The 18,960-nt window shown below is 41.0% G+C and overlaps 1 protein-coding gene across 1 annotated transcript in view; it reads right to left on the reverse strand.

The window, feature by feature from the left end:
* The window catches only part of EMILIN1 (elastin microfibril interfacer 1), a 632,809-nt gene that overhangs the window by 334,620 nt on the left and 279,229 nt on the right, over window positions 1–18,960 (reverse strand). The window lies entirely within an intron of this gene.

Genomic DNA, 18,960 nt, shown 5'->3' on the forward strand with positions numbered 1-18,960 from the left:
TGGTTACAAGACAATTAATTAACCACCTTGGGTATAAAAGAAGGATTAGTACAAACAGAAACCCTGTCCCTAAGAAAATATAAAAAGAAGGAACAGCCATAAGAGCCTGGAGTTCAGACACTCTCTTAGCTGAATCAATTTTTCAAGAACAAAATTAAGATCCCAGGAAGGCAAAATAGGCTTCATGAGAGGTCTGATATGAAGGGTGCCTTTAAGAAATTGCTTGACCTCAAACCTAGAGGCCAGAGGAAGAGTTAACAGCAAACAAGCAGAAATAGCTGAAAGGTGAGCTTTAACTGAAGAATATGCTAACCTAGCATGGAGCAATTCACACAAGTAAGGGAGAATCAGAGAGATCTCCATAGAAGTGGATCCTGGTTATGAGCAAGGCATCAAACAGAAAATCTCTTCCATTCAGACATATACAATTTCCTGGTAGTGGGTTTCCTGGCCTCCTGCAGAACCCTAAGCATGTCCTCAGAAAAAAGGTGCCCAAAAGGGATCAAACCCATATCACCCACAATGTCAGTTGAAGACTGAACAAGTGAGGATAGCTGAAAGACCCCTTGTCTTGTGTGAGTAGGTCCACCCTGTGAGGTAACCTGTGGTGACTGCCCTTGGCTAGGTGCAGAAGAAGAGGGAATCAATGCTATCTGGGCCAAAAAATGAGTCACCAACAAGATTTTTGGGGAGTCTTGCTCTATCTTGAGCAGGACAGAATGAGAGAAAGGGGAGGGAAGGCATAGAGAAACATTCCCTTCCAAGAAAAAGATAGCATGTCTACCTTCCAGGCCAGAGGACTTGGGATTCTGGTGCAAAAGAGGAAGTTGTCTGTTCAAAGGGGAGGCAAAAAAATCTACCTGAGGAATACCCCACTGATGGACAATGCCCGGAAATACATCTCTTTGAAGCATCCGTTGATGAGCCTGTGTTAAAGACCTGCTCATGGAGTCTGCCATGATGTTCTGCTCTGAAGGTATATATACAGCCTGAACAGTCATTTAACAGTGACCAGCGAGATCCCAAACTTGAAGAGCTAGCCTGCAAAGAAGGTAGGACCATGTTCCCCCTTGCTTTTTGATGTACCACATCGATGTGGCATTGTCTGTAAAGAGTTTGAGAGGTCCTGGAAGAAAAAGAGAATGAAAGCCCAGAAGGGCAAGAAGGAGAGCTCTCATCTCCTCGATACTGACGTGGTCCTGGGACCTGAAGGGGACTGAAAGAAGCACCACGGCCCGTGTCTGAGGCATCCAAAAAAAAGTTCCTGAGAGGGGACCGAGGACTGAAAAGGAAGTACCAAGTTGATAGAGAGCTGATAAATCCACCATTGAAGCTCGAGCTTGAGGCATGGAAAAAGAGGGACTAGAAAATCTAGAGGATGACAGTGTTGGAGCCATACTGACTTTAGGAATCACTGTTGCTTTCTCATATGGAGTGTGACTAGAGGTAGCTAGAGGTAGCAAAGGAGTGGTGGAAGCCATGAATCCTAGAATCCTGAAACCCAAGGAAGAAAGGATTGAAAAAAAAAAGGTAATCAGAAAAACAGCTCTAGGAGGAGGCAGGGAAGCCAGCATGGGAATGGTCTGCAGCCTGCAACCGAGAAATCAGGACTGATTTATGGAAGTTTATTGTAAACTTTAGGCTTTGCTAAAGACGAACATTATAGTGAAGGCGCTGAAGCAAGGTCTCAGGGGAGGAAACCTGAATGAGCAGATTGCCCAGATAAAGAAAGATTTGAACCCCTCTCATCCTGGAAAAGGCAATCACATGAGAAAGGCATTTGGTTAAAACCCTAGGGGCAGTGGTAAGACCAAAGGACAAAGTAGAGACAGAAGGCCGTGAAGTAGTTCTGGGAAGAAAGGAATCTGTTCCTGAGGAGGTTGAGGGATGCCCAGGAAAGGGAGGAAGGGATTTCCATACCGTGAAGTATCTCTGACAGATGATGGACAGAACCCGAGTCTTGAGTGATCTTTAACCAATTGGAAAGGGACAGAGAAAGACGTTGAGATAAAGGACCTTGACTTAGGAAAGGGGGAAGCAAGAAGTCAGCTAGAACTAGCCTTGCCTTGAAAAGGAGGCTTCTGAGAAGCAGAAGTCTGAGTAGACTTAGCAGGAGGAACTCACCTAGAACTCTTCTTACCTTTGGGAGGAGGGCGAGGTTGTATGGGAACAAAAGCAGATTTGGATGGACAATTCCTCTGGAACTAAGTAATAGGAGAAACAAAAATATGCTTCAATTCCTGCATGGCCTTACCCTTATCCTGCAAAGACTTAAAAAGCTCAGCAGCTGCAGAACCAAACAAGTTCTTATTATCAAGAGGAGCATCCAACAGTTTAGCCTTAAATCCAAGAGTAATGTCTCAAAACAGAACCAAAAGCAGCAGCTCTAGAGGAGGCACCAGCTGCATCATTACTACAATTAATAGAGTGGTGGGATACTTGAGAAGTGGAACTCCATAAAGAGAGGGCTGAGGTCTTCCCTTCAGAATCAGGAACATCACAGATAGCCTACTAGGCCTAAGAAAGAAGCAATAAAACATACCTGGTGATATGGGCCTGGTAATTAATAGCCAGAAAAACTAAGGTGGCAGTAGTATATGCTCTCTTACACAGTTGTTCCAAGGCTCTCCTCTCCTTGTCTGAAGGAAGCAGGAAGAGTCTGGGCTAATAACAGTCTTCCTCCTCAGATCCATAATCCAATGGAAAAGGGATCTGACAGGAAAATGCCAAAGACTCTTACCCAGAAGACAATTCCTCTTCAGAGGAGTCCTGTTCTCTAGGCCTCCTGAGTGTGGTAAAGGACCAAGGGGGAGCACGGACAGAAACACCTTGGGGAGGCTTCAAGGCCATTGCTGCATTAAATAACCCCTGTGTAAAATCCTGCCATTCACACTGGGGATCTGTAGTAACAGGGGAAACATGCCTGGAGTTTTGCTTCTTCTTTTGAGGGATGTCTGCCCTAAACACCCTAGGAAGCTCAGAACCTTGCCTACAGGCAACTAAAGTAATAGGAATGTCCTCCTGAACAAGTATATGTGGAATCCTGCTCAGTCCCTCTGAAATAATTAGCCGAGGTTCCCCCTCAATACCCATAAAAGACATCTGCACAGCCTCCAAAGACATGAAAAGTCAGATCCATGCATGCCTCCAATATAGATAGCGGCAGAGGAATCCAACAGAACAACTGGACTGTCCCTGGGAGGCACAACAGCAGCTGAAACATACCTAACTCTTCTGGTCTTTTTCGTGGCCGGTAGCTGACCTTCAGGATGGGAAAATTCTGCCGTACATTCCTGAGCCAAGAATTTAAGACACTGGTTCTCCAGATAAAGAGACAAGGAGGAGAGATGACTACATAGGGTCTAAGGGACAAATATTTGGCAGATAGAACACTTGTACAGTCGTGAGAAGCACCCAAACAAAAAAGACACTGCTTGTGAAGATCCTTATGGGGAATCTGTCTCCTACACTGACATTTCCCTTTCTGGATAACATGTAAACTCACAAAACTAAAGTAAGAAAAGATAAGAGGAAAACTCCAATGGGGCACTTATCTGAAACACGGCTTGGTAACCAACACAGAGAAAGGAGCGTTCAGACCAATGATCAAAAATGGTGTTAGGACTAGCAGCAAAGAGGTTCTGAAGTGTGTAAGTCCATATTTCACCTTTACGCCCTACGCCTTGAGCGAGGAGCATAGTCATGATGTACAATGTCTGTAAAATCATAAGGCTTTGGTATGCTGGCCAGACGTTGGACTACCCGTGGCAGGGAATCCCTTTAGTAAAGAATACTGCAGCAGTGATATGGAGGACATAATCTGGACAAAGCCATAAATAATGGGGGGATAATGGCCTAAAAATAGGGACAATTTTTTAAATATTGCTCTTACAAATGTAAAAAGTTGACAGAATAACAGGTTTTGCATTAGCGGAGTGTGAAGTCTGAAACTCAAATGTCTGACATTATTTTCTGATTTTAATCCTCAGTGACTTGACAATTTGCCAGAAAAACAATATTTTATAGGAAACAGACCAAAAATATGAGACAAAAATCTGGGCAGTTGAAAGATACTGCACTGCATCACTGTTACCATATTTTGTGCAACAAAAGAGAACCCAATATTAAAGATTTAGTCACCTGAGCCCTGTTAGTCAAAACGCTTGAAAGTGCACACTAAAGAAAATTTCAAAAAACTGTTAAATCTTTGGCTCCACCCCATTAAAAAGTTTTCCACCTTCTCTCCATTAGCACTGACCAAATAATTCCTTATTTCTCAGCTCATCTTCAATTCCAGGGTCCCACCGCTTGTAATAAAAATACATGTGTAGTCTATTTTATCACTGGACATATCATTGACAGTCTTTCAACCCAGTTTCTCTCAAGTGCCCCATTTGTTGATTCAGCACATCGTCTCATTTTGTTCAGCTTTAGTAAATGGGAAAGTTCCCCCTGCAGTGATCATAGTTCTCTTTATTGGGATTATACTGTTCCCCTTTCTCCACGGTAGCACCAATTCAGAGTTAGTATACATAAGTAGCAAGGGATGTGAGGGATGCAATAGTCAACATGAGGGTGCGGGGACAAGGCTATATCTAAAGTTCTGCTTGTTACTGTTAAGTCATTTAGTCAAATCTGACTCTTCAAGGCTTCCAGGACTTTACCACACTAGGCCTATCAGCCAAGAACTGCTTCTTTAAATTCTTGCAAATTTATATTCACTTCTCAGTAAAGGTCTCCACCCACCTTAATCTCGGTTCCACTTCTTTTGTCTTTGATCTTTCCAAGTAACAGTGTTTTCTGTAGTGAACTGTATCTTTGCATGATGTAGATACAGTACTTGAGTTTTAGTTATATTATCAGACTTTCCAATTACCATTTTGACTGTATTTTCTTAAGTACTTACTGATTTGATCTTCTTTCAGTCCAAGGTACCCTGAAATGTTTTCTCCAACACCACAGTGAAAAAGAATCAGTTTTCTCATGCACAGTTTAACTTAAAACCCAGCTCTCACAGTGATATGCTACAAGTGGGCTGAAAACTATAGTTTTGACTATATGAACATTTGTTGACAATGCAATGTCCTTGCACTTTAAAATCTTATCCACATTTCCCATAGATTTCCTTCCAAAAAAAACTGACTTTTAATTTTACAACTGCTGACACTACTTGCAAAGATCTCTGAGCAAAGAAGATTGAAATCTGTTACTGTCTCCACTTCTTCATAGGTTCATAGATTTATAGGCTCAAAGGAGGATACTAGGTTAGCAGTCCTAGAGCCCTTACAAGCCTAATCTTTCAGAGGAGGTTACTACGCTAGTGGCCCTAGAGCCCTTACAGGCCTAACCTTTAAGAGGGGGTTACTAGGCTAGCATCTCTAGAGTCTTACAAGCCTAGCCATGTTAATCCTGAGTTGCCTCAGTTGTCTTTGGTTAGATGGATTTAATTCACAGAGCACATCTATGATAAACACCGACTACCCCTGTCCACTAGACACATGGGTGCCACCCCTGTGGTGAATTTGTGGTCTCACATCCATTTGTCCAGGCTGCACTTGAATAAGGTCAGTGAGGAGCTCTGTTTCATGTGAATTGGAAGTTTATTCTAGAGTAGCAGCAATCTCTAGGAGATGCATCTGTCTCTCCGGTATGCTCTGTTAATAGAACAGGCTAGTTTAAGATCCCTAGAGCAAGTGACTCTTGTACAATTTGTTTTGCAAATTTGCAGCATATCCATCAGGGCAGGGTCAGAGACTGCCCGGTAGGGCAGGCATAAGTCACCTCTCAGTAGCCTCTACAATATAAAGTACAGTGACAGGGATAAGTCTATCCATGTAAGTCATGGGTTGGAGGCCCTGTATTTTCTTGGTGAGAAACCTCTCTGGTCTCTCCAGCTGCTGCAGGTGTCTGGTGAGGCACATGCAGAATGGAGCATTGTAGCCTATTACTGGTCTGATGAAGGTCGAGTACAGTGGAGTTATAACATCCTTAGACCTGGATGTGATGCTGTTACTTATGAGATGTGCGGCATAGAACGCTTTCCTTACTGCTGTGGAAACTTGGTGGTGAAAGTTCAGATTACCATCTGAGTTCCCAGATCTCGCAACACTGGATTTGAAATTAGGGGGGTGCTGTCAATATTGTAATTAGCAGGGAATTACGCTTTGCCAACGGAGATATTAATCCATTTTTTTCATTTAGTTATAGACTGTGGCTTTGGCCCTACTCACTTGTCTGTGTTAGCCCCTCCTGTAATATGTTAACATCATTGGGGGACTCAATGATTGCACCCAATTTGCAATCATCACTGAACCTGGTAAGCAAAAGGCAGTCTACTTTAGCCTGGACTTCCAAGAAATAGATTCCAAACAGCAAAGGGCCCATCACAGATCCTTGTGGTACACCACTGGTGATGGCTCTACGGCTTACTGGTGGAGTCACCAACTTTTGCAGTATGTGTTCTGTCTGTGAACCAAATGGCTACCCATCTAGTAACATAAGGGTTAATCTCCAGTTTTTAAATTTCTCCAAATGTCTTGGGTTTCTAATACCATGACAGGAATGGACCCCATTCTTAAGTCAAAGTATGATAAAAGTTCATGAAATTAGTATTGTTTCAATCTCTGATGTCAGCCAGAAGTGCTCTATGTAGCACCCGCAATATCTCCAGTAATGACTCCCTCTGCAATTTGTATGGAGTTACATGTAATGGTAACATATCTAAATAAGCTTGTAGATTTTTTTTATAAGACCCATTGCTCCTACTACTATTGGAACTGTCTGGGTATCTTTTTTCCACATTGCTCTCATTTCTGACTGCAAATCCTGATATTTTATGACTTTGTGCCTCTCTGTACACAAGATACTGTAGTCACTGGGTGTGGTGATTTCAATGATCAATGCTACTTTTGTCTTCTTTTCATGGACCACTATATCCAGTTTTCTAGCATCTATATTTCCAGCTGTTGATAATGGGTGATCCCAAGTGATGTAGACTTCATCATTTTCTATGATGCTTTATGGCTCATGTTTCCAGTGTTTTTCTGCCACTTCAGTACCATAATGTTTGCACAATCCCCAGTGCAACAGTCTTGCCACATTATTATTACTTTTAGTATACAGTCCTTCTGCCATTAGTATGTCACATCCAGCAATGAGGTGTGCGACTGTTTCCAATTCTGTTTTACAAAACCTACATTTGTCTGTTTCTCCCACATGTTCAATGGACTAAGTAAACCAACGTGAATGTAGCCCACTATCTTGGACCACCAATATTAACCTTTCATCTCTTGGTTTGAATTCAACTCTCCTTAACCATTCCTGCATTCGATCCAGATCAACATGAGGTTCTTCCAGAACTTTTATATATTTGCAACTATATTTATGCATTTTCCACATTTCTTGCCTTCTCATCTGAGCCTTCACCTTATAGTCTTTCTTTTTTTTTTGGCACATTCGGTTGCTGCCTATTTTTTGTATGTAAAAACAGAAGTATGTAAGAGTGGTACAGGATATGTATGAGGGTAGTGTGACAGTAGTGAGGTCTGCAGTGGGAGTGACAGATGCGTTTAAGGTAGAAGTGGGATTACATCAAGGATCAGCTCTGAGCCCTTTCTTATTTGCAATAGTGATGGACAGGTTGACAGACGAGATCAGACAGGTGTTCCTGTGGACTATGATGTTTGCAGATGACACTGTGATCTGTAGTGAGAGTAGGGAACAGATGGAGGAGACCCTGGAGAGATGGAGATATGCTCTAGAGAGAAGAGGAATGAAGGTCAGCAGGACTAAGACAGAATATATGTGTGTGTGAATGAGAGGGAGGATACAGGAATGGTGAGGATGCAGGGAGTAGAGGTGGCGAAGGTGGATGAGTTTAAATACTTGGGATCAATAGTTCAGAGTAATGGTGAGTGTGGAACAGAGGTGAAGAAGAGAGTACAGGCAGGATGGAGTGTGTGGAGAAGAGTGTCAGGAGTGATTAGTGACAGACGAGTACCAGTAAGAGTGAAAGGGAAGGTCTACAATAGGGTAGTGAGACCAGCTATGTTATATGCGTTGGAGACAGTGGCATTGACAAAAAGGCAAGAGCTGGATGTGGCAGAGTTAAAGATGTTAAGATTTGCACTGGGTGTGACAAGGGTGGACAGGATTAGGAATAAGTAAATTAGAGGGTAAGCCCAGGTTGGAAGGTTTGGAGACAAAGCCAGAGAGGCAAGATTATGTTGCTTTGGACATGTGCAGAGGAGTATGCTGAGTATATTGGGAAAATGATGCTAAGGATGAAGCTACCAGGTAACAGGAAAAGAGAAAGGCCTAAGATAAGGTTTATGGATGTGGTGTGAGAGGACATGCAGGTGGTTGGTGTGACAGAGCACAATGCAGAGGACAGGAAGAAATGGAAACAGATGATCCGCTGTGGCGACCCCTAATGGGAACAGCCGAAAGAAGATGATGATATCTAGCTCCAGTCCAATAACAATAAAAACCCCAAGCAATTCTGGAAATCAATAAACTCACTCCTCAATCCAGGATTCAAGAATAACCCCTTTCCTGACACAAGCAAATATGACCTTGAACTAGGCTCTGAATTTAACTCATTTTTCATAAACTATTTCTGACCTGACCAAGACTTTTCCCAACAATAACCCACCTGCCCCTCACTCTTCTCCAGCTAACTACCCTAATAACCCTCCCCTTATGTGCAAGCTCAAACCTGTCTCTACTAACTTTATAAAAAGACTTCTGTCCAAACTTAAACCTTGCTCTAATGCTCCTGACAATATTCCCTCCTCCTTCCTAAAATGTGCTGCTGATGGTATAGCTCTCCCAATCAGCATCATAATTAACAGATGTATAAAGGAATCATACGTCCCCAAACTCTGGCACTCAGCTTATATTCTTCCTCTTCATAAAGGAGGCAAAAACACCAGCATCTCAAAATTCCGCCCTATTGCTCTGCTCTCACCAATCTCCAAAATCCTAGAAAAGTGCATCCATCTCCAACTTACTCCTTTTCTAACCCAAAACAATCTTCTTCCACCTACCCAACATGGCTTTCACCCAGGCCATAGCACTATAAACCGCTCTACTCTCTTTCCTTGAAACTGTCAATCAAGCCCAAGATTCAGGACTCTTGGTTTCTACTGTTTTGCTCAACCTGTCTAAAGCATTTGATACTGTTTCCCACAAACACCTTCTCTATCATCTCTCAAAACTCCATCTCTCACCAAACACTTTATCCTGGTTCTCCAGTTACCTATAAGACAGATCACAGGCAGTCAAATGGAAGAACTCCATCTCTTCCTTCCTACCTACTCCAACTGGCATACCACAGGGATCCATCCTTGGGCCTATGCTTTTTAATATCTTCATCAATAACTTTCACACTGCTATTCCTGATACCAAAATCATTCAATATGCAGACGACTCAACCTTAGTCTGCTCTGCCTCAAACCTCTCTAAATTGCTGACCAAAACCCAAACTGCTTTTTCTACAACCGAAAACTGGATGCACCAAAATCACCTCTCTCTCAATGCAAATAAATCAAAAATTCTACTATTCCCTCCCACAAAGATGTACTCCTACGACAAAAATGCTTTCAAAGTCCTTAGTCAAACCAGCTCACCTATAGAAGTGGTTCCTTCCGCTAAACTACTTGGCATTACTATTGATGAACAGCTCAAATTTGATATCCATATTCAACAAAATATTAAGAAAACCCACCAAAAGCTAGGTATGCTATACAGGAACAATCGCTTTCTCTCCTACTCTACTAAGCATACTCTGGCCCCTACTTATCTACTTTCTTCCTTATTATATGGAGCCCCTCTCTTATCTAACCTGTCCTTCTCTATCACCTCCAAACTAGAAAACTGCTACAATAAAATCTCTAAATTTGCCACCAAATCCAAAACTTCTACCCATCATTGCCCTATGATATGATATGATCCCTAAATTGACTTCCTCTAACTCACCACTGCACACAGACTTGTATTTCACCCAACAAAATGTCCAGCTCTAACAAATATCCTTCCCCCTTACACCCCAACAGAACTCTCAGATCTGAACATCAAAACCTAGTTGCTATCCACAAACCCAAACGTCCAGCTGGCCAACTTCTCCTCTCTGTCTCACTAGGCAAAAAACGGAATTCTCTTCCTTCCTCTCTAAGAACCATACCAAACTCAGAAAACTCCAAAACTCAGCTTTTCAAACACCTGTCCACAAAATGGAAATGTACCTGCCTTCACCCCACCTGATCACTCCAAGTATATTGTCCCCAGGGGATTCTCTCTCAGGTTCCTAAGCTCTCTATAATCTCCCATAGCTAATTTCCTATGAGTGTATCTAAGCTCTCTTCATCTGTTACAGCTACTTATCACATGACTCAACTTTGTAAATATTGTAAATACCTTCCTGCTTTAAGAGTGTGCATATAAAGTGCATCCACACTTACTTAAATGTATGTATATAAACTGTTTTCACACCAAATATGTGAGCGTTTGCTCAAATGAAACTGTATAACCCATAAGACCACCCACAATGAGTTTTGTTGACTATGCGTGTCATTGAATGTACTTATTTGTAACTGTATTATATAATGTAAGTTTTACACTTTTGTATCCTTGTATTCTCAACTGTATAATGTATCTTGGTGCTTTTCTCTCTGGGCCTCCACTGAAAATGGGTCATTTTGGCCCAGTGGACTTCCCCAGTAATCAAACTGGAAATAAATAAATAAAAAAATTGAGTATAGTAGATGTTTGGAGGGTGATATAATAATATCTGACTCACAGTTAATTAACCTGGCACAATGATTCTGCACCAAATACAAAAAAAATAAAGCTGTGAGAGGTGTCACGGTGCTTCACAAGGATGGTCTCTCCCTTAAGCAGCTCTGTCAAGAGTATTAAGTAAAAACATATCTATAAGACTAAATGAAAGTGTTTTTTTCATGTAGTTTTGGGTAAAATAGATGAAGGAGCTTGTCTTTGTGGAAAGAATGAGGTCAGAATGAAGAGAAGATGTTTTATGAGGAACAGACTGAATGAGAGGGGCACTTCATCAATGGTGAAGCTCAGCCCAGTAAGGAAAGTAATTGGTAAATGGTCATAAGTTTACAGGTAACAGGCATATAGTATACAGTGGAAGCATTTAGTCAGTAGTTGAAGGTGATACCTGGACTTTTTTATCATTACACTAAATAGCTTGCATCACCAGGAAATGATTTTAGTGTAGTTCTCTGGGAACAATGTGATCCTATGATCGTTTGCAGAAAAGCCTGATGGACAAACAACATTAAATCAATTGAATTAAGTACTCAGATAGCCTATCAAGCAGAAATGAGTTGTTACACTAGAATTCAAGCTGATGAGAAGGAATTTGCACTTGAGTGGAATCCTGGGAGTTGAGAAATGATTCAATTGCTGGAAGTCTGTCAAAAGCATGACAGCACAATAAACAGGTTTCTGCTTGGATTAAAAAAAGATTTCCATCACTAGTATCTAACATTGCATACAAATGACCAAAAGTCATTCTAGTTTACCTTGTGATTAGAATAAGAAAGAGATGGCCTCTTTGCAAGAACGCCTGTCCATGTAGATCATAATTTCTCTGAGGCAACTAAGCACCAGCAGACAGTTTTTAGCTGCCGTAAGAGTGTCAGCGACATAAACAAAAACTCGGAATGCTTTATCATCACAGACACTACCTTTCTCTTTCATCTAGACAACTTCTATCTACCACCTACCTCATCCCCTCCCTTTTGTATGGAGTCCCACTACTCAGTAATCTCCAATCAACAATGAAATCTAAACCATCCTCATGCTATAATAACATTTCTAAGTTTGCCACAGGATCCAAATCCTCCACTCATCATTGTAATTCCCTCCATGCACTAAACTGGTTGGAACTCCCAAGCTACCTAACTTTCATTCAACTAGCAACAGCACACAAGCTCATTTTTAAACCCTCTAGCTGTCCATCACTCTCCTCTTCCTTAAAACGTCACCAGCCACACAGAACACTTAGATCCACAAATCAAAACCTCTTGGAACTTTACAAGCCTTTACATTCACCAGGGCAACTCTTACTAGCCTTCTCCCATGCTAGATTATGGAACTCTCTTCCCCCTCACATTAGAACTTCCCAGAATGTCTCTTCCTTTAAAACCTTACTCCACTCTCATCTCTCCTCTCTCTCTGGGAATGCTCTTGTACTCATCCTACCTGAATCCTAACACCTATCTCTATCTCATCCTACTCAAAACTCTGCCATTGCTTAAATTCTTTTGCCTGCAATTATGATGTACTAAATGAGCATTAATTTGTTGTTCTTGTAAATATCTTATAAGTGGTTGACTTAGTCCTTATATTTGAATGTTTTTATAATATTGACTTTCTGTATACAGTAGTTAATTTGTTGCTCTTATATGCTGTACTAGTTATCACTTTTAAATATCTTTTAATATTGTCTTTCTGTCTGGAGCTTTTTTCCTCGGGCCTCCATTGAAAACGGGCTACCTTGGACCAATGGACTTTTCCGGTTAACAAAATGAAATAAATAAATAAATAAAATAAATAAATGGTGCTGCATCCACTTGTCCAGGTTCTTGTTTGATACCGTAGTGTGCCACCAGATGTATCCATGCAACAGAAGTGGACCTTCAGCAGTCTAGACACACATGTGATGATGTTACCTGCCCATGATAGCGGAGTGTTATATGCCATCTCTGCCACACAATGGGAATACAGATAAGGACATCAGCCATGGCCCCAAGTTATACCTTCATCTGCAGCGAACAACAGTGGGCACCATTATGAGTGGTCTGGTACCTGCATTGCTGAGACCAGACTGTCAGAATCCCTCTGGGAGGCAATGTGTGCACCTACCAACTTGATGACCCTGTGGAAAGAGAAACACTAGTATAGGTGGCTTATTTGTCAGATGTGGAAATGATGAGAAATGACTGCACAATGCACATATACACTGTATATAGTACACTGTGTGTGCACATCACCTGTCAGTTGATGATGTAGGAGCCCTTCCGATTTATACAGCACATGCTGTGTAGAGCAGGTTCATAGTTTCATAGGTAGGTGGGGCATTGATGGAATGTGGGAGCAGTCAGTGGCCACCAGGAGCACAGGGGGAGCAGCTATTTCATAGAATGCTCATACTGTGATCATTCTTTCCCCTGTTGTCTGTGGTAACTTAATATGCTCCTCCATGTGCTATTGCATCACGTCAAGGCACTGTCATAGGATTCTCAAGGCCATTGCACATGAAAATAAAATGCTTCTAATGTGTCCTCTTTCAGGTTCTGAAAGGACTCCATAGCAAGAATGATTAACTGCACAAATCTTCATATCCACTGGGATAGATAGCATATGCATTCCCCCTTAATTCCGTATGAGGACAGCACATGTCTGATAAATCCCATATGATGTCTCTTTTCACACAGCAGCAGTAAATAATGCCCCAGTTATAGATATGTTGGTACATTAGCCACAGTGGGCTGTTATACAGCAAAATGTGGTAAACCACAGCAAATAAAGCAATGGCTATAGTGGTGACCACTATCATGAGCCGATCAGCGGAAGTAGATGCTTCTTCTAGCATCTTAGTGCAAACAATACCCTTGTGCACCAAAAAGTTATGGTGTTCAAAAGAGCTGATCACTGAAGCCCACCATACAAATTTTATACATTTCTGAATTATATTACCATCTTTATTTTATTTATTTATTTAACATTTGTTTACCGGGAAAGTCCGACTGGGTCAGGAACCCATTTTCAGCGGAGGCCTGGGGAGTAAAACTCCAAATGATACCTGAAAGTTAAGACAATTTACATGAACATGATAAAAAAACAAGTATTAAAGCACACACTGATAACTGAATAGTAAATAAGTACGGAGACGTAGATGCAATAATAGATAAAATAATAAAAGACGCACTAAGTTAAAGTAACGTGGTAGATTGCAAACTCTTTTTTATACGCATCAGGCAGGAGTAAGATAAAGAATGAGAATCAGAACACGAGATGCAAGCAGGCGCTAGAAAATGGGAAGGTCAAGGGTGTAGAGATATGGAAAGGCTGTTCGTCCAATATGCTAGTGGTTAGCAGATGAAATTCCTGTTTTAGGGATAAAAAGGAAAGCCCCTAGAGAGTGAATGTAGTTCACCTGTCAGGGAAAGAGCAGGAGCAGGTCTGATGACATAGAAAATGTTTTTTAGGGTGTGTTTTAGTTTTGTAATTTGCATATGCACTAGGTCTCAATACCATGCTGACACTCACTGCATTGGGTCATGCAGTCATTTGCATGTGAAACATACTGTGCCATTTTCCCATTAGTGTGGTCATGCTACATGCGCATTGGATCCCCCCTCATGCATGTTGCCGCTCATCATGGTATTTCATGTAATGCCCTATACTATTTAATTCTGAATGCCCACTGGATACCTGGTAGGGTTGTACATGCATATATACATACGTACATACATACTTGCAAATAAAGAAACATACATGCAAACATATCTGCAGTCGTGATTACTGTAGCTAAACCGATCCCTCTAGTCTGTCCTACAGATACGATAAGCTTCCTTGTATTTACTGCCACAGACTTCCACACTGTTTATCGTATTATAACAGGCAGTACAGTACCCCATTCTTGAAGTCAATCCAAGGTAATACAATTCTTGCTGTAAAAGTACTTGGCTGCAGATTGTACTGGCTTTCTCTGTCTGTCTGAATCTGCCTCCATGCCTGTTTGTCAGTCTGTCCCTCCCCCAAACCTGAAAATCATGTCCTCTTCTAATAATTCTTGTCTCTTTCATCCTTACAATCTGCACTTTCTGCCTACTTCTGCATCGTCTAATATCTGTATCACATCCCCTGTCACTTCTGTTTACCAAAGAGTACATATTCAGACTTTTAAATTTTTCCTCATAATCCAACTGTCATTCCAGTAAGATAACAGTATAATAACACACCAAGCAATGGCTCCAGAAAACCTCACTTTAGTTATTTTATTTAAAAGTACATAAGATTAAATTCCAAATGAAAGCTTTCAGAGAAAAGTATTTCTTCATATACACATTCATTCACAGGTTTAAAATACTTCATTCTTATCACATAATCTTTGTAGTTTAACTAGGTAAAGATACAGATTAAAAGCTATAAAGTAAAATCAATTCAATGTTTTAATGGTCTTAATTTCTGGGTTGGCTTATATTAAGGCAACCATTTAATCGAGGCAGTTTATCTGCCCTAAATATAGCCATCAATTTACATGCATAATACCCTGTGATCGTTATTAAATCATTATTTCTTTTGCTATTATTTATAACATGGAAGACAGTAAAATGAAGCACACATTCAGTAATATTTTCTGATAGACCTTTGTATAATTTCTGAGATATGACCATATGTACAATTCTTAAATTTTCCATGGAATTTAACTACGTAGAAAGCAGGCATAATTCAAATAGCCAAACAAGCAATGTTTTTAAAATTACAATCAGCAAATACATCTAATGTAAATCTTTTATTTGTTAAAATCTTTTATTTGTTACAAGGTGCAAGCCTCACCCAGAGGTAGTCTCTGACCAGCCCAAAGAGTCCTTTACCAACTTGCAACTGCTTGCATGTGATCTCAGCAAGATGTATATTTGATAATAAATGATGTGAGTAAATATGTTTGCAAAAGAAATACATGACATTTGTAAGCAATCTTATGAGGAGATTGTGTTTTAAACTTGATAACACTACAGCTCTTTACAGCAAGTATTTGGATAAGGATACTGAATAGTAAATGAGATAGTTACATTCACACATACTCCTTCCCTTTTCTTATGTGAAACACCATGATAGGTAGTTCTTACTGCTGCAGAAATGTCCAGTAATCAAATATGTGGAAAAATATTTGTACTCAAAAATTAGTAGTACACATTCTGGAGCTGCTCCTTCAACCTCATCAGCAAAACAGAATTGTATGTACTTAAATAGTTTATTAGATAGTAGAGTTGTCTGTGTATTGCATGAGTTTAGCATTGGGAATCTTTTGGTGGAAATCATTGATAAAAATATTAAATAGTAAGGGACCCAACATAGAGCCTTGAGGTACACCTGTTTGGGTGTGAAGGAAGGAGGAAGTACAGTAGTTCCATTTTACAGCTTGTTCCCAGGCTGAAAGATAGCTGGTGAACCACTTGATAGAAGAAGAGGAGAGATTAAGATGAGAGAGTTTAGAAAGCAGGAGCTGATGGGAGACAGTATCAAAGGCCTTGGATAAGTCAAGGAGGAGGGTAGAAACTATGTTACTGGAATCATGAGCAGAGTTGATGATTTTGAGGAAGGAAAGGAGGGCAGTGATGGTGCTATGTCCTGGTCTAAGCCCATGTTTTGAGCCGCCTATTTTGAGCATTTTCTGGCTTGTTAAATTTGATTTCTGCATTAGTAACTGTATTTAGAGCACAACCTAGAGCTGTTTACTGAATTTCCTGTTTGCACTTATTTTTAAAATCGTTTTTTTCTCAAAACTTGCATTTTTATCTGTTTACTGCACTGTTATAACTTGTTAATACTTGTTAACCTTTGCTATCTCTGAAAAAAAAAAAAAAAAAAAATATTGCTTTTTTTTTCTTTTTTTTGAAGATTTAAAAGTTCAGTTACAGGCTTGCTGTTCTTGAACTGTTTTTAAGTGTTTCTGCAGGCCATTTTTTGCTTGGGCTAAAGGAAAGTCTCTGTTGATCAGTGAAAACATTGAGCAGCCTGGCTGCCCCTGTGGGAGTGGTTACTGACTTTAAACTGTAGTTTTATTGTCCTTTTTGGCTCAATTCCAAAACTCCTTCATCTTCCTCTTAAATTTTTCCCTTAGAACTGCTCTATCTCTCAATTTAAACACCATATTCTCATTCTAAGGCCCTTCACTGTCCAATTAAGTAATCCTACAAGTTAGCACTATTAAACCATAAGCACTACTTACTCTTATACTCTCTCGATTACCCTGTCCTCTATTGGTCCGTCTTAAATTCAGTTTCCCTGTTACTCTAGCATGTCCAATGGTCAGTCAATGGTTTCCTTTCCAGTCCAGCTGGTGAATCTGGGAATTTTGAGGCAATGTTACAACTCTCATGTACAACAGGTTCAAATATATGTGAGAGATGCAACTATTTAGCCAAACTGGAGGCTGAGCTCTCTCATCTCAAAACTGGTGTAACCAGTCAGGAGGAGAGGTAACCTAACCTCACACAACACAAAGTATCACATAGTCCCACCACATCAGCGAACCAAACACATAAATACACAAAACATACTCGAGGCTCTAGATAAAAAATCTACCTAAAGCACAGAGACCTCCAAGCAGACATCCACACACAACACATAACCCACAAAGTCTATAGGTGACTCTCACCAGGCTGAATAAAGAGAAGGTCACGGTGAGCTGCCCGTCGGGTGCTAGGATCCGACATAACGCAAGCACTCACTCCAAAGCAAATACAAATATGACTCAGTCATTGTACATGCTGGTGTGAATGACCTGAGGATCATGTAGCCCAGGCTGGTATGACCCTCACCTTGAGCAGCATCTTACCCTCACCCAGAATGATGCCACAGTACAAAGACAAAAATTATCGATTTTTAACAATTGGCTAAAAATTTTGTCATTCAAAGGGGGGGATGTGTCTGTCTCAGCAGGGATGACATGCTCGACCACCTGTCACCACTGGGCTTTGGATAAGTGCCTTTTTAGGCAAGGCTCAAAAGTCAAACCCACCCCAAAGACAGCACAAGGAACAAGAAACTATGGTAAATGCTGCTAACGCCAGAAGTCTTCACCTCTCAGATGCACGAAGCTCTCCTCTCTCAGTATGGGAGAACATATCATATCTGTGCAGTGACAGAAACCTGGTTCAAGGCCAGAGAGCACCCCAGCACTACCAGGCTATAAAAGGAGGGGAGTTTCCATATTTATCAAGGATATCCACACCTCCAGGTTCTATCAGAGACCATCCATGTGCAACTAACAGCGGCCAAGACTGCTTTTCAGTTTATAGCATCCTACAGACCACCTCTTCAAAGTCAGGAATTCCTGAAAACATTGGAGAACATGAAGATCTCCAAACATCATTATATTGGGCAACTTCAACTACCAAAAAACATTGACTGGGAGAAATTATAAACTCAAATGCTATGGAACAACTAGTCACCACTCCCACAAGAGGGGGACAATATACTAGACCCATTACCAACTTGGGGACCCTATGCTGCTCACACCAGAGTATATCCTCAGATCCCAGAAGATCAGACCATAAATTTCATTGGATGTGAATCCTTCAAGGCCTCAGGGCCAGTGTACAGCCCAAACTGCAGAATCCTATATAAATGCATTCTAGGGACATCTCAGGGAATGCATGGATCATTATATCCCAAAAAAAAAAGGCCCAATCATCATTCAAAGGCAGGCGTCCAGTCTGGTGGACCCTGCCATAAATAAACTGTACAACAGAAGGAGGAAGCTACTACATGATAGAGCAAAATCCCTAATAGGGAAGGCATCTCTGATCAGTACTAGCAAAACATTACGATCCCTCATAAAATCTCCAAGGCCAGCTTAAAATTGCACAGGACACCAAAGACAATCATAAGGCTTTTTTCAGTTATGTTAGAAACCTGGGATGCAACTCCCAGACTTGTTCTGAGTTGATTCTAAACGACAAAAATACACTGAACCCACAGACATCACCAATATCCTGGCAGACAGGTTCAGTGCAAACTTTTCCACCCCTCCCCAAAGAGCGGCTGCCTCCCAAACATCTAAGATGCTCAGGTGAAGGCTGCCCCTCTCCAAAAAAAACACTGTTTCCATGGGACCAGATGGCGTCCCAGGTTGTGTCCTACATGAACTACAAGAGGAACTAATCCCTCAAATAAAACGGCTATACAATCTCAGCC

The sequence above is a fragment of the Protopterus annectens genome, chromosome 2.part2, assembly GCF_019279795.1.
Source record: "Protopterus annectens isolate FY-2018-M chromosome 2.part2, PAN1.0, whole genome shotgun sequence".
NCBI classification, from domain to species: Eukaryota; Metazoa; Chordata; order Ceratodontiformes; family Protopteridae; genus Protopterus; species Protopterus annectens.